The sequence below is a fragment of the Vanacampus margaritifer genome, chromosome 10 (genome assembly GCF_051991255.1).
Source record: "Vanacampus margaritifer isolate UIUO_Vmar chromosome 10, RoL_Vmar_1.0, whole genome shotgun sequence".
In the NCBI taxonomy this organism is placed as follows: domain Eukaryota; kingdom Metazoa; phylum Chordata; class Actinopteri; order Syngnathiformes; family Syngnathidae; genus Vanacampus; species Vanacampus margaritifer.
In genome coordinates, this window is record NC_135441.1 from 26,712,694 (window position 1) to 26,734,813 (window position 22,120).

The 22,120-nt window shown below is 41.2% G+C and overlaps 1 long non-coding RNA gene across 3 annotated transcripts in view; it reads right to left on the bottom strand.

The window, feature by feature from the left end:
* LOC144058757 (uncharacterized) overlaps positions 1-18,573 on the bottom strand; it is a 41,322-nt gene extending 22,749 nt beyond the window's left edge. For 2 of the 3 annotated variants that reach the window (XR_013295476.1, XR_013295474.1), the window contains exons 1-2: positions 18,392-18,573; positions 123-192 (exon numbers count right to left, since the gene is read on the bottom strand). This is a non-coding gene — a long non-coding RNA (uncharacterized LOC144058757). Of the gene's footprint in view, positions 1-122; positions 193-2,083; positions 2,137-18,391 lie in introns of all 3 variants that reach the window. The other variant, XR_013295475.1, reaches the window with a different exon arrangement.
* Between the last annotated feature and the right edge of the window lie 3,547 nt (positions 18,574-22,120).

Sequence of the window (22,120 nt, forward strand, 5' to 3'; positions counted from 1 at the left end):
AGGGTTGGGGTTAAAAACAGCATCTGTTTCAACTGGGCGTGGGGTGGAGGGGGGGGGGGGGGGCGTTAAGATTGGCTCCCTCTTTTTTCCTCCCGTGGAAGTAAAAATCTGGCACTGGTTACCTTGAATGTCATCTCATTGTGTCTTTATCCTTCCTCCTTCGGCAAGTTTTCCTTCTTGCTCATTACAGCCCTAAAAAAAGAAAACGATTGTTTAGCACAACAAAAAGCTCAGCGCACTTGGTTTGTGCTCGCCTCCAAGTTTTAGGTGCAAAAACCACCAAATGACCACTTTTGCCCCCTTGAAGCATCTCCCCATTGAGCAAACAAAGTGAGGTGAGATGGGAATGACTCACAGCCATCACACTCAAATGATACCTTGGAAGAGACTAAGCGCGCACACACTGCTTTACTTGCACGTCGAACAAAAAAAAAAAGCTTTTCGAGGACATCTGAGGCCTCTCGTGCGCTTACAAGCTGACAGAGGCTCTGTGCTGCCCTCTGTTGGCCATCCTGCGCACAGCCATGAAAAAACGGGATTATTTAACAGAGTGCTTCTCAAACTTTTTACGTTAATTAATACCTTTATAAAAAAAAATCTGTTTTAAAAGATTAAATGTAAATGTACCATATGTAAAAAAAATAAAAATAAATAACTGAATTGTATTTAAATTAAATTTACTTATTGCAGGATCCAAAAAGTTGAAGTCATTTTGAAATGAATTGATTAAATCGTATACCACTCGAAGGAACTACTATTTATAAATATTTACACAATAATGTAAAGTACTGCTGACCAAATGAGACCACCACGCAGGTATAGCTAAGGTATACATTTGGGTTTGAAACGTCTGAATTTTATGCCAAATTCTTGTATTTGTTGGAATTAATGAAACGATGTGTAGGCACTTATTTGCCAAAATGATCATGATTTAGTGTTAAGTGTTAAGACTGTTGGCATGAATTTTCAAATGAAATGGAAAAACATCATCCACTTTATCAACATCAATTCATTCCTGAAAAGAAAAACGACTTTTCCTAGTTTGATGTTTCACTTTTATGACTTGAGAGAAGAACGGGTGAGCTGGTTATTTCAAAAGGTGAATTCAGTTTGAAATTCCTCATTTATCTTCAAAATGCGAAAAACTCTGAGAGCACACTAAAAGTGAAATAGTTCACATTAAAGCACTTTCTGATGCTGGAAGCTCACGTGGATCAATGGTCACAGAAATGTGCTCAGCACCGAGTCTTTAGAAGAGGATTTATTTAGCTCGCCTCCTGCGCTGTACCGTGAAAAACGACAACATGACTACACTAACCCTTCAAGTGGCGTGACAGCATGAACAGGAAATGTGTCATATTGACCATCATAGCCCCCCATTAATGCTTTCCTTTGGTGTCATTAGCAAGCAGCAACATTAGTGAGAGTGGCCACAAACCACGACCGATTTTCTTGTTTTCTTCCATAAATCCATCAACAGACTTTCACATTTAAATGCAGCAGCAATTATTTTGACCATTTGGTAAAGGGGGGAAAAAAATGTCAGTTTATTCAAACTCAGCATGCTTTTGTTGGTAAGAGATGGAGATTTTAAAGTGGTAAAAAAAAAAAAAAATGGGATGTAGAAGAAGGCTTTTGCTCCCAGCTTGATGTTTTGTTTTGTTTTTCACGTGTATCGGTTTGAGTCCATCCCAGATGGCACATGGGTAATTTGGAGGAACAGTTGCCACTGTAGAGACTTGGTGCTTCAGTTGGTGCTGCTGTTTTGGTCCGCAACAGACAACAATTCATTATTGACTTATTATCACATTTGTCATCGACTCCATTAATCAGCCCAACTCTGCGTTGACCGCTCACGTAAGGATTTGCCCTTGGAAGTATTGAACTGGTTTAACATTCATGGGGCGGGTCACTCTCAATACACTCCACACTACATGATAATCACTAAGGATCATTTTTTGATTAGAGGATCAAATTTGGCCCAATCAGTCACATACCGACAATTGGCCCGTCCCAATCAAATTCAGCAAAAAACTTTAAGAAGCTTAGGCCCAATTATGGCTACGTGAGGGTAAATACATACCAATTATGTGAGAGTGCGATCAGCCCGTCCTTCTCAGACTCTTATCTCTAAATCTCGAAGAAAGAAAAAAAAGTTTAGGGACAAATAAATCAATATCTGATTAAAATTTGCCATTGACGAGGTGTTATCGGCCCCTCGGAATCAAATTCGGCAAAAAACAAGCGTTTAGGCCTGATTATCAGTAAGGCTAAACACATAGCGATAAACAAGCAGTCTTTCCAGATCCAAATCAACTCATATTGGGCCGGCTAACCAGTATGTCAGAGGAAAAACATACCAATAATGGGCCTAAAAATAAAACCAGGCCTAATTATCAGTATGTGAGGCTAAACACCGAGAATTGTCCTCTCACGATCAGATTTAGATTTTCTTTTCTTTTATTCAAATTAGACCCAATTATTGTCAGGGATAGCGAGATCGAGGCTACTATTAGACAGTAGGTACAATAAATATATTGTTGCTTGGGCATCTGGAGAGAGAGAGAGAGATAAAGGACTACCCCACACCCCAAAACATTTTTTTAAATCAAGAAATAATATCCCTATTCTGCCTATTCAGTCATGACAGCATACAAAGCTGCTGCTTTGTTGCCCCCCCCCCCCCCTTTTTTTCCCAGTGTGACAGGCGAGTGTGTATATACACTAAGCCGCTCCCTTTTTTTTTTTTACATCCTTGTGAATAGAAACCCTAGCGGCCCCTCCCCCAGTGCAGTTGCTTCAAATGGGCTCATCCCAAAAAAAAAAGAAGAAGAAGAAGAAGCAACTGTGATTGAACGAGGATCTCTAATAAGGTTGTCGGTGATGCTTGGCACGAACGCGTACCGCAGCTCGCACTGTCTGGACCGCGACTGGCCAACAGATGGTCACCTGGATTAATAGAGTCAATTAATTCATCTCATTATGTAATTAGGGATGGATCGTGATGAGCAGAGTGGGCCAGACTCGAGCGCCTAAGATGCTAAGCACCCGATTTACCCCCCCCCCCAAAGAGGCGACGTGGCGGGCGGTTATCTGTCAAACAGCACCGGCGCGGCGTGGAAAACATTTGTTTACAACAACACCACAAAGTCCTTGTGTACTTTGCTTGCATCCAAACTTATACGTCGCGTATTATCGGGCTCTCCGGGGAGGATCAAGAAGGTCAGCAAAACAAAACACGCTCGAGAGCGGCTGACTGTACGCCTTGCATAACTTGCTTTAATCCTCACATTGATGCTTTCGACGTCTCCTTTTGTCGGCTGAATGAACGTTCTGTTATTGTGACACGCGCGCGACAATGCCCAGCTGGCAACGTCTTGCGGGACAACGTACATTTGTGTACGTTTGTACTGAAAGCGGCAAACAGAGAACAAACATAAAAAGAACATTTACATCCTTTTGGATTTGTGTTGTTTGTGACAAGATAATTAAACTGAAGAAAAAGGTTTTAATGGAGAGCAAACAAAGGCCATGACGTGCTCATTCCATTGTGATTTCTTTATCAGGATACGGAGGCAAAAGTGGCAGCCAATAAAGCGCGAGCGGCAAGTTTAACTGATGCTGAACTTTATTTTATATTTGTCCCAAAAAAATCAGTTTTTCCAAAAGTTACCCTTCATTCATTCAAATACTTTTTGAAATCCAGATTGTTCTGGAACATTACACCATGTGTTCCTTTTATACTTGGTCACTTAGATAGATCATTTTCATGACAATCACCCCCCCCCCCCCCCCCCCCCGAAAAACAGTGGATTGTGGAAGTTGAGGTGACTGACTTCTGTCTTTTGGTGTTTCTTCACAGATCTCACAATGTTTCTGTCATCAACTACTGTTGATACCCGACCTGTTTGATGTTTGTTGCTCGAAGCTCACAAGTCGTTTCTTTCTCCTTTTCAGGACATTCCATGTTCTTGTATCAGATACAGTATACCCAATGTCTGTGCTATATCTCTGATCGATTTTTCCCTCTTCGCTCAGCTTCAAGATGGTTCGCTTTTTTCTCCTCTAGACAGCTCTATAGTTTTGACTAATGAGGATAAGCGCTGAAAATGAATTTAAAGTCCTTACTCTTTAAATATGGTCAATTTGTAGAACCATTAATGATTTATTTAGTAACGGAGCTTTTATTTCATTTTTAATCCAAAATGGATATCGTGGATATTGAATAAGGGCTCAAGCGTCCGTCCATATGACTTGACTATATAATCTGCAACAATAAAATCCAGTTGGAAGATGAACATTTGGCCACTAGAGGGCGCTCAAGGGTAAATCTGGCCAGGCTGCCGTGTTTACGGAACAGTACTTGAAGAGCGTGATGAAATGTACGTGCTCATGGAAGAAGGGGGAGGGCATGAAAGTCTTGCCATCTTGCAGATCAACCATGACCCCCCCCCCCCTTTCAAATTGGAGCTTCCAAGCATTACATCTGGATTCAGACGGCATTAAGTCATCTTCATTAAGCAGCTTGCTTCCTGAGTCTTTCAAGTGTGTGCATCCACGTCCTTCCGTGTGTTTACTCATCTGGAATTGTTGAATGAAGTCAACGGGAGGGAGGGGTTCGACTTCCTGTCAACATTGTCACCAATTAGTAGGCCGACATGCTGCAGCGGTAAAGTTTGCAGCGCTGGCAAGTGATGCAATACAATTACTTGGTTACTGTACTTAAGTAGAATATTTATTGCTTAGATTATTTTTACTCCCGACATTTTATTTTCTGCTACTTTGTCAAAATTGTGACCTGTTTATAATTGAAGGTTGTAAATAGAGAAAGGTCAAGTTAACCGCAGTTGAGATCTTGATCATGTGCTGTCTTGTCTTATGTCGGGCTAAAAACGGCAAATTCTGGGCTAGCGACTTAGCAGGCAAGCTGCACAGCGTAAGTACTTTTCCTATCGCTGCAAACACAAATACGCATCACATTGAGAGAAAAAAAAGAGAAAGTCTTTGTCGTTTTTGTATGGCGCAGATATTATATGCAAATGAGGGTTTCTGTAAAACATTGACACAGTGGCGGTAATACTGCAATCGTCAAAGGAAGTCTAATACGGAGCGAGGCGAGACGTTTGCCAGCAGGGGTCCGGTCAGCAGGGGGTGGGGAGCTTTACAGTATGTCTAGTAAGAGACCTCCTGCCATGTTCGATATACCAAGATTGATAATCTGCCCTCGTCCTATTAATTACCACTGCGTAATCTTGCGAGGTTTTCTCACGGCACACGCCAGGCTGCTCCCGCACGCGCCCCCTTCATCGGACGGCGGCGAGTAAGAGCGGATAAACGGTGGACGGCTAAGCTGCGATCTTTCTGCCCGACCGCCCACCTCCTTCCAGCCTGTCCTATCCTGTCCTGCGCCTCCTCCAGCCAGCCACAGCATCGCAATGGTGAGCCAGGAAAGAGGATGATGTCTGAGACCCGATCATCTCCCAGAAAACGCTCAGTCTGGCCATTGCAGGTTAGCTTTGCTTGGCAGCAGCCAAGAATGTCCTCCGTCAAATAAGGAACGTCACATGTTGTTTTGTTCAAATATCTTTTGGTTTGTTTTATGCCACATATTTTGGATGCAAACTACTACTATACCTCGTTCACTGTTTCAAGATTCCCTATTGATACCTGCGCAAATGTGGTGGAAACACAAAAAGTTCTCTGGATTCTGGTTTCAAGCCAGTGTATCCGGTATATGCTGCATTTGAGGAGGGTGGGAATTCGGACTGATCCCAATCGGATTGTCCCAGTTCCGACCTCAAGTCATTCGAGGCGAATCCACACAACAAAGTTGTCTGATTCCGATGAATTGTTTGTTGTTCTTGTGAACGCAGTCAGTCCAAATCATGGTAGGTCACGTGAAGCTACTAATCAAGAAGTGCATACATTATGTTTCGGATTGTGTAAACGATGTTTTGCCATTCGCGGTCTGTATCCCGACGGGGGTTTGGCATTGACGAGTGACGTCAGATTGAAGCCGGTCGGTGAAGTCGGGTTCCTGCCCTCCCCACGCCCCCGACTTTGCAACTTCGGATCGCCGAGTTCAAAGGGGCGTTCCCGTGTACACTTCCTGGTATGAGGCCGGAAAAGTCCGACTTCTTACCTTCTTTGAATGCAGCATAACAGTTTGGGGTTTTTCATTATTATTTTACTTTGTTTTGACATTTTTCTAAATCTAGTTAGTTTTAATTAGTTTTCAGAGCGGGTTTTGATTATTTTTGTATTTTTCTGAATATTTTTGTATTTTTCTGAATATTTTTGTATTTTTCGGAAATGTTTCAACTTACTTTTTACGTTTTTTATTAGTTTTAGTATTAATTTCAGTTTTTATGTGCATGTTAATTATTAAGTATTTGTTGCGTGCTGGATAACAAAAAGGTCACTGAATCGTCTTATAAATAATAAACTTAATATTAATAATAATAATTACTGTTTCATTTTATAATATACTTTTTATTATTATTAGTTTTGGTTAACTATAATAACTTTGTTGCAAACTAGACTGTGAACACACCCATAAATTAGAATTTAACTGGAGATTCTACTGTGACCCTTGGAAGACCAACAAGTGCCTTTTTTTGTGGGGTCTGGTCCAAATGTGGTGGAGACAAAGACAGTTTTAGGATTGGTTCAAGCTCCCTCTTCAACAATGTTACAACACAATAAAAAAAATTGATTTAACACAAATGGATACATTTAAATCCAATTTAGCAGACATGGTTTAAATTTGACACACGACAATCTCAATGTACACAAAGCTTGTTCGCTTGTACACATCATGACACATTATGATGGGGAACTTGACTTCTCACCCTTCAACCCTTCAGAAAATATTCCATTGCCCGTTCACGAGTCACTTCCTTTTTCTCTGCAGCAGATGGCAGCATTGCACATCAAATCCAATCTGCAGTTAGCTGAACCCACCTCCCTAAAAAGGCTGCCCTTTTTTAGGCTCTTTGGCGTATTTTTATCCCAAACAATAAGTGGACTTGTATTAAAATAATTTGACACTGGATTGGTTACTGACCCTTCAGTGCAGTAGGATGTGTCTTAATTCTACAGGGAGTAACAGTAGATTGAGGTGGTGGGGGGTGAGGGGCTAGCATCTCCTCTGGAGCTGCTTTGTGAGAGCACTAATGTGAGCTGTGGTCGGATACATGGCAGCTCCTAATTGACCAGCCAAATAAAGGAAGTCGGTGCAAAAGTGGCTTGGGAGGAAGTGGTTTGAACCAGCCGACAATATCCATTACAGGGCGCAGTCATGTGATGTGACCATCATGTGCCTCACAGCAGGGGTGTGCAGACTTTTCCTGTAGGGCCACAAACCCCCCCCCCCCCCCCAAAAAAAAATGGAAGGATGGACTTTAATTTGGTCTGTGATCATGCTTGTAACTCAAAGCACTTGGATCTCAAAACTATGCTCCCTATTAAAATGAATGACAATTTTATTGATCTACCAGCCTTACCATAAAAAATAATTTTGTAACGTGTTTAACGAAAAAAAAAAAAATAGCACTCTTGTCTATCACATTGTATTTAAGAAAAAAAATCACTAATGACGAATAGAATGTAAAGAATGAAACACTTTTTTGCTTCAATCTAAGGGAAATGTTGCTGCTCTTTTGGCCACCAGGGGGCAGTATAATACAGACATACACATCTACTCCGTGTACAGTATATTTGTATGTATAGACCGCCACGGCGTTTCAGTAAGCTGCATTATGTCCACATGTGTTTGAGCACCATTTATGTAAGAACAGCTGTTGTTTAGACTGTTAAAACGCCACAACACTGTTGCTATTCATGACCTGTTTATGGCATTTTGCAACGTCAGGCAAATCTTTGTGGTTATTTAAATTCACAACGCATTATTCTTTTTTTGTTTAGATTGACAGTAAACGTCAAATTTGCTGGACTTCAGGTCTGTTTGTTTTTTTTGCTCTCCTTTTTTTTTTTAAGAATTTTTCACCATCAAGTCAAAGCAAAAAAAGGAGGGGGAAAAAAAATCAGCCGAACAATGGCTCGCATCTTGAAAATCTTATTGAGTTACTCGTGTATCACATGCCGCAAAAAAATAAAAAAAATGGAGGGGTTGCAAATGCCTGACTACGGTCACCACTACTTTACAGGAATTGAAAATGGAGGAAAATGTGTAGATGTCGGCCGAGAACGTCAGCGTTCAGTGTCGTGTGACGATGAGGTAAGTGCAAAGCCTCCGCCTCTCATCTGTGTCGCCGCACGCGTTGAGCCCTCAGGAAGTAGCATCAATGGCGCCGGTCCTCTGCAGCCACCCACCAAGTCAAGCAAGCTGGCGCCGCGCTCGTCCTATTTGCTCTGCGAGAGAAATCTTCCCACATCTTCTTTTCAGCGCTGGGATGCCGTGACAAAAGCGGCTTCTTCTTCACCCCGTTGGCCGACCTCGGCCCACTTCCCGATTCATCGGCGCGCTTTCTCTCATCGTCTCGGCGTGTTGCCGATTGAGATGTCAAAAAGAAAAAAAATGCACTCCGCGTGTCACAGCCTCTTCCTCTCTGATGTGTTCCAGATTGAACCAGATGACGGCGGCGCAGAGTTGGATTTTTGGATGATTTTCTTCACAAATCTGCAGGCCGGCATCCAACACCGACAGCCTCCACACGGCGGCCATTACATAAGCACGTTCTGAAAATGGGGAAGGAAGACAGGAAGGAGCGGACGATGGCACTTTCGCTCCTTCTGATCGTGCTGACGTTACCGCAATAGATTGTCAGTTTTCCTTCCCATTCTTTCGAACCCTCAGGCCTCCATCGACTTTACTGCCCTTTCAGCTTGCGGCCTTTTTTTTTTTTAACAGTCTGTCATTTTTCAAAACATTTTTAAGCTTTTTTTCATGCATAACGTTAGCATCAAATATATTTCGATTTTCCCCTATTCAAATCCTTTTTGTTTTGTTTTGTACGATGCAAGGTGGCATGTAGCTCTATTGCAGGGGTGCCCAAGTTGGGTCCTTGAGAGAGCCCCTACCCCAGCCTGTTTCACATGTTTCACTCCACCAACACACCTGATTCAGGATCAAGATCGTTACCAGGCTTCTGCAAAGCTTGCCGATGAGCTGATCATTAGATTCAGCTGCGTTGAAGGAGGGAGACATGGAAAACAGGCTGGATAGGGGGCTCTCGCGGACCGGACTTTGGCACCCCTGCTCTACTGGATGTAACTGCAGCGTAAGTAAGAGCGAGAACAAGAGGCAGAGAAGGTCCCCTACTAAACTGCAGTAATAGACATTGTTTCATTGGATTATATGCCTGTGAGGATTATTGTATACTCAGTTGTGTTTGTTAAAGTAGTAGTTGTTCGAAGGTTTCTAACTACTGAACAATGTCATTTTAGTTAACAAAAACGAAAAAAATTAGATTCAAAGAACAATTTCGTTAATGAAATAAAATAAAAACAAACATGCTTTTTAAAAAAGGAACACTAACTAAAACTGCATTTTATGTTTACCAAACTAACAGACTAACTATAATTATACGTAGTGAAAATGTCCTTCGTTTTAGTCTTTGGTACCGTTATTGATTTAATGCAGATTATTTTAAATTGGATTTTAAGTATATTTATTTCGGTATTATGAGAGCACTAAGAACTGCTGAAAATAATGTTTTCTAGCCTAAGTGAGTGCTAATCAGTTCAAATGTGTTTGGATATGTTTTAAATGTATTTAATGCATGTGGGACGGACGGGTTCAACTATTTAAAAACCAATAAAACTACATTATACAGATGCAATGAAAAATCAGCATGCGTTCGTTTGACTCTCAAACGAACGCTGGCTCCGAATGGAAGCTACTTGACAGACAACCAACTTTATGCCTTCAGATTTTTTAGTTTTTTTTTTTTTTTTTTACACAGTAGAAATTTATGGTGCATTTGCTGCTCCCGTGGTTGTTTTTAAGAGCCCAACTGTGCCCGATTACGAGGCCCTAAACGCGGAGTGGGTGGGGTTAAGTGCTGTCAAAAGGTCAAGCGGGGATTTGAGGAGCACGGCTGATGCAGCTGAAGACGTAAATCACATGAAGGAAGCGAGGAGACGGCAGGAAAGTGAATACTGTGTGGGGAAGCAAATGGTGCGTTTAATGCCCCCTCTGCTACGCGTAAAAGTGGCTGCCGAGCGGCGCTACGTAAGCTCGGCGAGGGGAGGAGGCGCGCAACTGGCAGACGACCCTGACGTGGACCTCTGCGACTGTCTGCTGGTCGCCGCACTTAAAAGCGAGACGCGGCAACAGCCGTTAATCTCCGGCCGTCAAGTAGCAAACGCGTTTTGCTTTGTAACCCGACACAATCTTTAAAACGTGATCCCAGGCTCGCCCCACAGTTGTTGAACGACTATGAATGCTTGGCGTGTAAAATTTGAGCCCCCCAAAGAATTACTGCAGGAACATCACATTATTCTACATAAGTAGCTTTAAAAAATAAAATAAAAAATCACTGGAATGATGACATCATCAATCAATTCTAAGTCATTTATTATGGGAAAAAAATGGTATTTATATTTTTATGATGACTATATCTCCTAAGATGGCACCTCCGCCTCCAACCTGTCTGCCGCCGCCTCCTCCCTCTGCGGCTCCTGTCCATGTTGTCCTGGCTGACATGCATTAATCATAAGAAGAGCGTCTTGTTGAAGTGGCTTGACCGCTTGTGTGCGTGCGTGTCGGCACCTGTCTGCCGCTGTCGTTCCCATCTCGCCTCACACAACACAAATTCATCCAAAACGCAACATGTTCAGCTCATTTGTGATATTTTCACATCCCAATTTTTAGAATTCCACATTTTTTTAAAGCAAAATTCTCTAATTAATGCAAACATTTTACACATTTACCAAATCCTTCCATATATTCTGACCTCTGACCATCATTCATCTTTCATTCATTTTTTATGGGGTATTTTTTTTTAACATTAAAGCAACACTAAAGAACTTTCAGTTGACGTTGATTATGGCGGCGCCATATTGACAAAAGCGCTAATGTTAATGCCTAAAGACCACATTTCTCATGAGGACAAGCGCATTGCGTTTTTTTTTGATCTGACGCCAGCTAGTGAAAGTCGGACAAAAGCTGATCCTTGACTGTTCCTTTCCCTTTTTTTTTTTTGTCTCCTCAGATAAAACTTTTCAGCTGTTTAGCAGCTTCTGCCAGGACAGCAGTAATCGTGCATCGACATTCAAATTGACTTCCGTCTTTGTGACAAATGGGGAAAGGGGGAAGTGACGTATGAAGTGCCATAAAGCAGTCGGCACGTTTGTCGTTTTTTGTGTTTTGATGTCCCTACCATCCTCCTCAAAGTTGCTTCGTGCCAGTAAAAATGACGCAGACCCCCTCGAGCCATGGAAAAGCTACCATTCAACTCGTTTTAAGTCAATGTTGCATCAAAAGAGTTACGAAAATATTTGATTAAGGTTGAAAAGTTACCTAGTGCTACTTTAATGCAAGCATGCGTCAATTTTTAGCTAATCCTTCTTGACCGATTCAAACAATTCCATCTTCAAAATGTCCATCTCATGAATCCATTTGCTTTTTTAAGTTCACAATTTCATCACGTTAGCATGTTTAACATTTGACTAATTCTCACGAGCAGAATGCAAAATCGTCATCGATCACACCGATTTGAGCAATTTCCATCATTATAAATCAATATTTGAACTTTTTTTTTTCCAATTTTCACATTTCCTATAATTCTACACTTTGTTTCAGCATCAGCTCTTGCACATTCACTTACTTTATCCACAAATTGCTTTCTCTTTCACATCATCATTATTATTATTATGATACGATGGTGGGAAGTTGAGTCTCCCGTCTCATTAAGCAACAAAAGGTATTTAAGTTGACATCATTATATTAAATCCGCTCGTTGCACCCCAGATGACCTCGCCGTCATGCCGCTTTATACACGGAGGGCCGCTAATGCCACAACCTCGTTTGCTTCTCTCTCATTTGCGTCTATGCATGTGCGGCATTTTTACTGTTACGCGAGTCTTCGGGGGTTAAAAAAAATAAAAATTAAAAATAAATACCTGAATAGATACGATACTTAATTTCAACGCCTCCCACTGATTGAGATACTGAGCGTGACGGTTTTGTTTATGATGCCTTTGTTTTGCACATTTGAGAAAGTTGAGTTTTTCACGCAAAGCCACATGGAGGACCTGCTTTTGAAGTCGACAGCACAAAAACCGAAACCAACACTCGGGCGAGGCTCTCATCAGAATGTTTGCAGAAACCTACAGAAAGATTTCGGGCAGAAAAGCGAGAGTTGTGGTTGATTATGTCCAATCACCCGTCACTGTATTGACAAAACAAATCCTCACCGTGGTTCCGATTGGTCCACTACGTGTGCGTCCGAGATACGATTTGATGTCAAATACAATCCGGCATGTACTAAAGCACTGTTAGGATATTTCCTAAACACATTGAAACCTTTATTGTCTTTTCCCTCCATATCCTTTCCTTGCTATTTCTTCTCATCATCATCTTTATCCACTGGAAAGCCATAAAAGCTGCTATAAGAACTGATTAACACGTCCATTAACAAAAGATTAGCTCCATTTCCTCTCTCTCTCCCCCCCCACACCTCTATTCAATAAGACCAAAAAACAATTTCAGATTGTTTTTTACACCATTAATGTAACCTAAAACCAGTTCAAGTTAAACAAAAAAATAATAAAACTTAAACAAAAATAATATTTTTTGAGGTGAAGTAAAAAATTGAATGTGATTGCGTAAGTGTGCACATCCTCAGAACTAAAACGCGGAGGTGTTCAGAATTCAGGAATCACATTCAAAGCCACCATTTAAAGTGACCCCAAATCAAGTTCAGCTGTTCTAGTAGGCTAGTCCTGACATTTTTATGCTACGCTGTTGATATTGAGTTCTTTATGTCGTAGTGTTGTTGCTTATAATTGAGCTATGTTAAAGCAACTATTAAAAAAAATTTGTATTTGCCGTTTTAGTCATTTTTTTTTTACATGTTCTTTGCTCTTTTCTATTTAATGTTGGAATTATTTAAATCACATTGAGTTACTTTGTGTATGAATTGCGCTACATAAATAAAGCTGCCAAACATACCTATTGAAATGATGGTTAAAAAAAAGTTCAATCATGGTTTAAACATCCCACAGATTTCGCGGCGATCCAACGTGCATGCCCAAAAAAGATCTTAACTTGCGACCCGTGCCACAGTGGCAAGTCTGCTCAGCTGTTACTAACAACAGCAACACAAAATGCAGGTAAAAAGTATGAAGGAAGTCGGGGTCGGAATGGAAGTGTCATAAATAGTTCATTGCAATTTTGCCGCTCACGTTGGAAGCTCGGAATTGCTCGGCCTCATAGTGGCGATTCCTCCACTTCAATAATTTGCTTTCCAATATGGAGCCACAGAATGCCAGTCATGCGTACGTCACACGGACGACGATATGCAGTCGATGACGCCTCAGGTCGCATCCGCGAGGTCAGGAATTTCTCATAAGTGTGGAATGGGCTCAGGCTTCAACCTGCAAGGGTGCTGGATTGTATTGCTTTTGTGAGGAAACGGAATCAAAGTTCTCAATTTTCCATATCAGTGAATAGAAACCAGATTAGTTTTGATGTTTTGCCCGCCAAAGGATTGCGGCAAAGACCTCATAAATAACATAAACCACACAGCCTGGAAAAGATGGCTTGTTTTTTTTGTTATGCCTTTTATTCTATGTTGCTGTTCTGTATAAAAGGCACTGACACGGAATGGGAGGCAATTTTCCGCCTTTGCAGGAGTGTCAGAGGTGGGCCGATTCCTCCGGGTGAGGGACTTCCACAATATCTGGAGCGGGACATAAAGTACACCCGACACTCAATTCCCCGTTAAGTTCAAAGCAATTGGCCTATTTCCAACTTTTGGAACCGAGGCGCACCACCAAACAAAAATGTCACCAAAAGTAAGTCGTTTGTACCGTCTGCCCTCTGGTGGAAGACGACAGCATTTCGTTGTTCTGCTTGTCACTCGACATCACTGGCATAGATAGAATTGTGTCAATGTCTTTCCTTTGCTGAAAGCGAAAGGTGGTTTTTCAACCACTTTCATGTAGACCTCACGGATTTCTGCGTTGAATTTAAAGGGAATGAGAGGAGCCGCTTTGATTGGCCAGGAGTCGGCTGCGTTCCCTGGGGGGTTATGGCACAGCATTCGAGAGCAGAGAGAACAATGATTTTAAAGCCTTATTTTATATACTTTGCCATTTTTAGAATGATTCAAATTGGCATGGTTGCTCTTTAAATTTGACCCTGGTGAATAAAATTTAGAAGACATTAACTTTAACTCATTCACTGCCATTGGCAGCTATAGACGTCAAAAATACATTACTAAAAAATACAGTACTATTTCTATTAGTCCATTTTTGTTAAGAGTATGAAAACCTAGAAATTAGGTTTTTTTTGTACATTTAGAACAGTTATAAAATTTGTGATTAATTGTGAGTTAACTAGTCATGCGATTAATTACGATTACAAATTTTAATCTCATGATGCCCCTAATTTTTAATAATCTTTTCTTTAAAAAAAATTTATATATTTTTTTATTTTTAATAATTAAAAAAAAATAATAATTAAGAAAAGATTATTAAAAAATTAGGGGCGTCAGGCAATTACAATTTTTAATCGTAATTAATCGCATGACTTCACTAGTTAACTCACAATTAATCACAACTTTTATATCTAAAAAAATCTAGGTTTTCATACTCTTGTTAACAAAAGTGGGGGGAAATGTTAAACTAAAATAAATAGTAAAAATTAATTTTTGACGTCTATAGCCGTCAATGGCAGAGAATGAGTTAATAAGAATAAGCGCAATGGAAAATCGATAGACTGATAAATGTGGCATTCCTATTTAACAGCAAAAAATGACTGGCAGAATTAATACTGCCCACACTTCTGTGTTGAATGCTGCTAAATATGTGAAAAAGTCAACATTCTGCCAGAAAGAACCAATTCCACACTAAGGAGAAGCTATCTATCCACGATTCCTGCTTTGAGAGCCTATTGATTGCAGCAGACAGACGCAGACGGCTCGTCCATCATCAGCAGTTAAAATCTAAGGCGTCCTTTCAATAAGACGGCTTCCTAATGCACAACTCGCCAGAGCCGAGGGTGAAAAATGGCTGTTTGTGTGTCGAGTGATACGGACAGAAATCGATGAGCGAAGCAGATAAACCACATCGACGGTCGGTTCCACAGCACAACTGCAAGCGATGAATTTCAATCTATTGTTTGCTTTACATTAGGACCGATGAGTTGTTGATGACTTGCGTACTTTCAGAGTAGCCCGCAGCGCAAAAATATTGCTTGTTTTTCTTGGCTCACGCCGTTTGTCATACAGTAAATTCCAGAAGTATTTAGACTAGGGATTACGATTCGGTCTGTATGAATCACCCTAATGGATTTAAAATAAAACAACCAATAAGTAATTGAAGGAGTGTTGTAGTTCTGTAGATCGGTCTTGGTATCATGACCGGTCTCGGTCTTGTCTCGGAATCGATGGCATTTGTACGGTCTTGTCTATGTCTTGGACGGAGCGGATTTTTGATCAAGAGCCGTCGAGACCAGGCCACTACTACTGTGAACAGTAAGAATGTGTTTTGTTGCAAAATTTTGGAAAATAAATGATATTGGTCTTTTGTTCTGTTTTATTTTGGGTGTTTTTTTCTTAGATGTCTTGGTCTTGTCTCGATCTCGACCTCCAAAAGTATTGTCCTAGTCTTGGCCTCGACCTCCAAAAGTCTTGGTCGTGTCTCGGTCCCAACCTCCAAAGGTCTTAGTTTGTTTTGGTCTCGACGTCCAAAAGTCTTGGTCTTGTCTCGGCCTTGACCTCCAAAAGGCTTCGACTTGTTTTGGTCTCGACCTACAAAAGTCTTTGTCGTGTGTTGGTTCCGACCTCCAAAAGTCTTAGTTTGTCTTGGTCTCGACGTCCAAAAGTCTTGGTCTTGTCTCAGCCTTGACCTCCAAAAGTCTTGGACTTGTCTTGGTTTCGACTTCGAAAACAGTTGGTCTTGTCACGGTCTCGACCTCCAAAAGTCTTGTGTCATTCTCGATTTCCAATGCTCTTAATTTGTCATGGTCTTGGTCGGTGTGGTCTCGACTACAACACTGGACGGAAGAGTTGACTTTTCAACATTGATCATTGCAGGAATGATGGCCATTTTCTGCTGAGCACCTCCATTTTGTTCAAATGTAGATATTTATCCCATTAGTATATACAACCCCATAAATTCTCATATTTGGGTTTAACTCTTGACGCTTTTAGTACGCTTTTGGATCTTGAGCTGTTCCTTTTCATTCTCTCATCTATCTCTATTGTTGGTATAGTTGTGGTATGAATAAAGTTTTTGCCACCACAGTTTTGCCCGCATCTTATTGTACTTAACATTTTGGCGATGAAGACGGAGCATCACTTGGCATCATTATGATCTTCAGATTGATACATTTTGTGACTATTTTGTGGTGTGCCGTGAGATGATCAAATGTAAAAATTGTGCCTAATGGCGCATTACAGGTTGGGTAACTGTCCTCAACGACCTGTAAGACACGTACTGTACAGTAGATAAACAAATCTCCTCCATTTGTCTCCGACAAGTAGATGTAGACAGATGCATCTACTTAATGTCGAGGAAGTGGCCTCTTGTGCCAACGAGTGGTGATGGACAGGGGTGCGCTTGGCCCTCCTGGTGGGGCGCAGCAGGGGGCTATGTAAAGGTGAGGTTCTGGGTGTCAGGACCCACAAAGAGGACCCCCCTGGGAGCGTAATCGGCATGAGGTCAGCCCCAGTACCACAAAGACACTCCTCTCAAGAGACATGCCTGCGCCTTTGTGCTCCTCTCCTCTCAAAGTGTGCCCCTCTCTCCGTGGGTGGGGGGGGGGGGCTCCAGAAGCACAACGGGGTGCCCATTAAGCCATTAGGAATTGAGGGGGAAGGTGGGGGGCAACCCTGTCAGCCTGATATACAAATCGGCACAAATACACACGAGGTGACATATACTGTAAGTACTGGGATGACAAAATATTGTAACACGGCTGGCAGTTTGTTATTTCCAGCCTTCAGTCACTGAGCTAATGAGGTCAGGACATAAACATAAGCCAGTGTCATGTTTTGTCTACTGAACTTTTGTCAGGATAATGCATTTAAATTTGTGAAGGTTAAGCCTGTTTCAACTTGAATCCAATCATGATGCTCTCTTTGGGGTAAACATTCGTTTTATTTTGCTCAACTCAACATTATTAAAATAACCATTTACCATTAAAAAATAACACAGAATGCAAAACCTACTTATTATAACAAGGAGAATAGTGACAGCCATTAATTTACTACGGTAATCCACAATAATCTAATTTACTGTAGTTGTCTATAAAAGGGTGGCCCAAATCAGGCACTCGCATGCTAATGCTAGAGCTAATGCTACTGTCTGGGATTGAATCTACTTTGCTTCACCTTACAAAAAGCATGACAAGTTACAAGATGACATCGCCTCTTTAGTTTGGTTTGGTTTGTTGCTGGTCTTTATTTTAGTCCAAGATATAATTTTAATGGTCTAGTTTTCATCAACAAAAACTGTCGAAATGTTAGTCTAGTTTTAGTCAGGACAATCATTTGACATTTTCTGTCATCTGTTTGATGAAAAACTATTTTAATGAATACATAAAGACATACAGACCAATGCAAGCTCATACTTTTGTCGGCTTTAACTAAACTTGCAATCCAACTGAAACCATAGTTGTCAGACCACACAATTATATCAACAAGTGGCTACCATTGCTATATGCTTCAAGCTAGTACGTTAGCCAGCATTAGTATATGGTCGGTTTAACGTTATTGTTGTATAAACAAACATAAACAACCAGCAACCAAACGTTCAAAAAGGATGTGTAAAGTGCTTTTTATATGTATAGTACTTAATGACAGTTATCAACATTAACAAACTTGGCAATAAAAAACGGAATTTAATATATAAGGACTATATGCACTGGACTTTACGACAGTAGTGCGACATGCCGTAAAGCGCTGCTACTGGGTTACTATGGTAACTCCCGCACGCATGCTTTGGAGCCGTTAGTCCCGTGACCGCTCGTGTTGGAGTGTACTGTTTTCTGAGCGACAATAAAAGTGTTCCCTGTTAACTACAAACACTTGTGCGGACATTGGATCACTTTACACATTGTACTGCAACTGTGCTTAGTGATAAATAATGTTATGCTCCAATATAAGTTGTTGTTGTGTTTGTGTGCCTGCGTGGGTCTGTTAACCGCATTATTATACAATTTGTCCATGCATGTGATTAAAATAAATTTGCCACTCACATGTGAACGTTGTAACCAGTGGACTCGGGATTCCCTGCGATGTTGTGTCCGCCTGGATCGATGTTTGGCGTTTGGTGGCTTCCATTAACAATACGTTGCTTTGCGTCACTTGTTAGAATCCACAAAAAGTCAGCGGCATGACGTACTCGCCGCACGGTCATTTGAACAGCGGCCGCGCGCGCTGCTCGTTAACCCGGAAGTAGATTTGTCTGATGCGCTTCTCCAGAGCGCGCGTCTCCCAGATCCCCCACCCCGCCACCCCCGATCCCGATTGTCATTGGCTAGCTTTAGCCGTCAATCAAAGCCAAACGTGAAAGCAGGTGTGTGGTTGGCTGGCACGCCATGCTTTATTTGAAACAGAAGACGCATTGGCGCAAATTTACGTGACTGATAGGAAGAATAGATAGTTGGCCAGGCCTCTTAAAACAGCAAGGGCGGGCACGGACCCCTAAGGCCCGCCCATGCCGAGGGTCCGACTTAAGATTTGACCGTGAATCCACCAGGTGAATTTAATGTTCACATATTAAATTGGGTCATAATCTCCTGGACACATTTTTAACTAAAATGGGACTTATCGTTTCCAAGGTGAAGTGCCAAGAAATGGCACTGTGTTTGTTCATTTACAGTTTATTATACTAGTATTTATTTATTTATTTGGTATTATTTTCCTGCTCGTATTACATTTTCTTTTTATTGCTGCGCTGCGGGTTATGTAATCCTTTGTTGTGCTCTGAATTGCTTGTATTGAGTATTATACCAACAACGACAACAACATATCCTTCTCTGGCCAATTACCGAAGATGATTTATAGCTTTGTAGGAAACACATAAAGTGATGGATTGCCTGCGTATATCCTTCAAACTAAATCAATGCATTGAGTTGAAATATCCTTATCATGGCGCACTGCACATGCTCCAGACAAGTGAGGAGGACTTGTCAAAGCTCCTAATAGCTTCGTGATCGCATGTTCTTATTTTCAATCTTGACTTCCTGCTTCAGCCTGAAGCCCGTGGCAAAACCTTCAACATTTGGCCTCCTCCATCTTTGTCATTAGCAGGCTTGTTTTTGGATGCAGCCGCTGCGTGATTAAAAATACATTAAATGATACATTTTCCACCCCTGAAAGGGGTAAAGGCAGCAGTTAAATGATGCGATGCATGTTTGTGATGTTTGTGTGCTCTAGCAACAGTGGTGGGAATTAGTAAAGTAAAGTGTCACTGTACTGAATTGGATTTCTTTCAAGTTTCTGTACTTCACTTGAGCATGTATTGTTTCAACATCCTACATTTAAAAACTTTACATTATACTCCTTATTTTGTCAAAATGAGTTAAGCACTTTCTTCAACGTCCGTTGATGACGGCAACCTGTAAAAAAAGACATGAATAGTAATAATTGTCTCGTGTTAGCTGAAAAACAAATTCTGTCTAATTTGATCAATTACACATTCAGGTATCTGTATTATACTGCCCCCTGGTGGCCAAGGCATGCATACCACAAGGGGCAACACAATGTCATTTGAATTGAAGCAAAAACAGTCAATAAAACCGTTGAAATCTATACGTTCTACTCACACTAAAAACAGTTGGGTCAAAAATAACCCAATTATGGATACTTTTGGCGTTTATATATTGGAAATAAACCATTTTTTTCTGACCAATATTTGTGAGTTGTTTTACACTAAAAGACCCATTTCTCGACTCAAAGTTGGGTCGAATAGACCCAAGTAGAGGATCGGTCCATTTTTGACCCAACTGTTTTTTTAGAGTGCTTAATGACATCATTACTATACATTTGTACAAACCACCATATTATAGATTGCTATTTTCCTGATAAAAAAAAAACACATTTTTGTATCATGTGCGAGTACTGTTGCTTCCTCTGCCGAGCACCGATTTATCGAAACAAGTTTATTATCAAGCGGGGCAAAGTTGACTCAGTAATGGTGATTAATTAGCAGCTACGAGCAAACAAGGTCTCGGCCGCGCCGTTATCCGTAGGAGGTCAGCTGGAGAAAGCCGTTGCTCCGTTGGCAGCGGCCCGGCGCCGCCTCACATCCACTCACGCCGCTCGGCCCGCCGTGACCCCCGCAGCATTGTGCAATAAAGATGCACTAACCAGGTTGGCACGGGCGCAAGCCTGCCCTCGAATTGTAAACTGTGCCATCTTGCTGGACCTTAATGACAGTTGCCGCGGCAACCGCACAAAGAGAAACGATTCCGTGGGTGACTCGTGACAGATTTGTGGAATAGTAATGAGCGGCGCTATTCGTTGAAAAGATAACTACCGCCTTTGGCCCAATCTGCGATGGCCACTTCATGTGATTCGCTTCAAAGTTGTGTTTTTTTGTGGGCGTGCGAGCAATCTGCGCGCGGGTTTTCGATTTGGTTCTGCCAGGCTAAGTTTAGATTTGTCTTGGGCAAGGTGAGAGCGGGTCTGCGAAGTTTTCTCAAGTTTACAGTCGTGGGTTCTGTGAGCCGCTGCTTGTTGCCTTCCGCTGCCTCCTCTGCTTGGAACGCCACGGCCGCGCTCACGTGCACGCACGTGCGCACGTGCAGCTACAGATTTGGAAGAAGCGTTTTTGGGTAAAGTGAACAGTTGCAGTAATGGCACCAAAGCAGATTTGTTCCACTAAAACAATTCATTTACTGCCAGCTGGTTTCAAAACCGAGTTCCCCATATTGGCAGCCATTTTAGTTTTAGTTTTTAGTTAATTTTGTAATTGTCCTTAACTCATTCACTGCCATTGACGGCTATAGACGTCAAAGATTCATTTGAACTATTTCTATCTATCTTTTTACACTTTTGTTAACAAGAGTATGTAAACCTAGATTTTTTTTTACTGTACATTTAGAACAGGTATACATTTTGTGATTAATAATAATTGTGAGTTATCTACTGTAGTCATGCGATTAATTACGAATAAAAATTGTAATCGCCTGACGTCCCTAATTTTTAATAATCTTTTCTTATTTATTTTTTTTAATTACGTCCGGCGATTAATTTTTTTTAATTGGAATTAATCGCATGACTTCACTAACTCATGATTAATCACAAATTTTATATCTGTTCAAAATGTACAATAAAAACATGTTTTCTAGGTTTTCATACGTTTGTTAACAAAAGTGGAATTTTTTTTATACTAATAGAAATAGTTAAAAATAATAATAATTTTTTTACGTCTATAGCCGTCAATGGCAGTGAATGAGTTAATTTGTTGTTGTTGAATTTGCTGGTAGGTTACACACTATTTACCATTTCACAAATATGGTGAAACCACAAGCTTTAATTCGGCATTCACAAATTCACCTATCAACAGTTATTGGGGATTGGATCCTACCCAGCATGAGCTCGGGCCAAAACCATGTCTAATAGAAAAATATTGCTTTGGCGCCATCTTGTGGAATTTTGGTGCCAAGAACTGCTGTAGTCTGGCCATAGCCTTGTCTAATTGGAAAAAAAAAAAAGTTTTACCCCCATCTTGTGGTATCTTGCAGGCAATGACGACCCTCCGAGCGCAAGTTGCTTGTGGCTTGGGCTCTATTTTCTGGCTCCCCCCGAGAATAGCGGCAAACGTGCTTCTTAATGCCTCGCCCTGCAATTGACCCCGCCTTTAACCTCATGAAAGCCGGCTCCTTGCACCTTTAAAGGATAAGAGGTGTAAATGACAAATGGAGCCGTGACACAATGGCCCTTTGTTCATTGTAATCTGCCACATAAAAGGCTAAAAG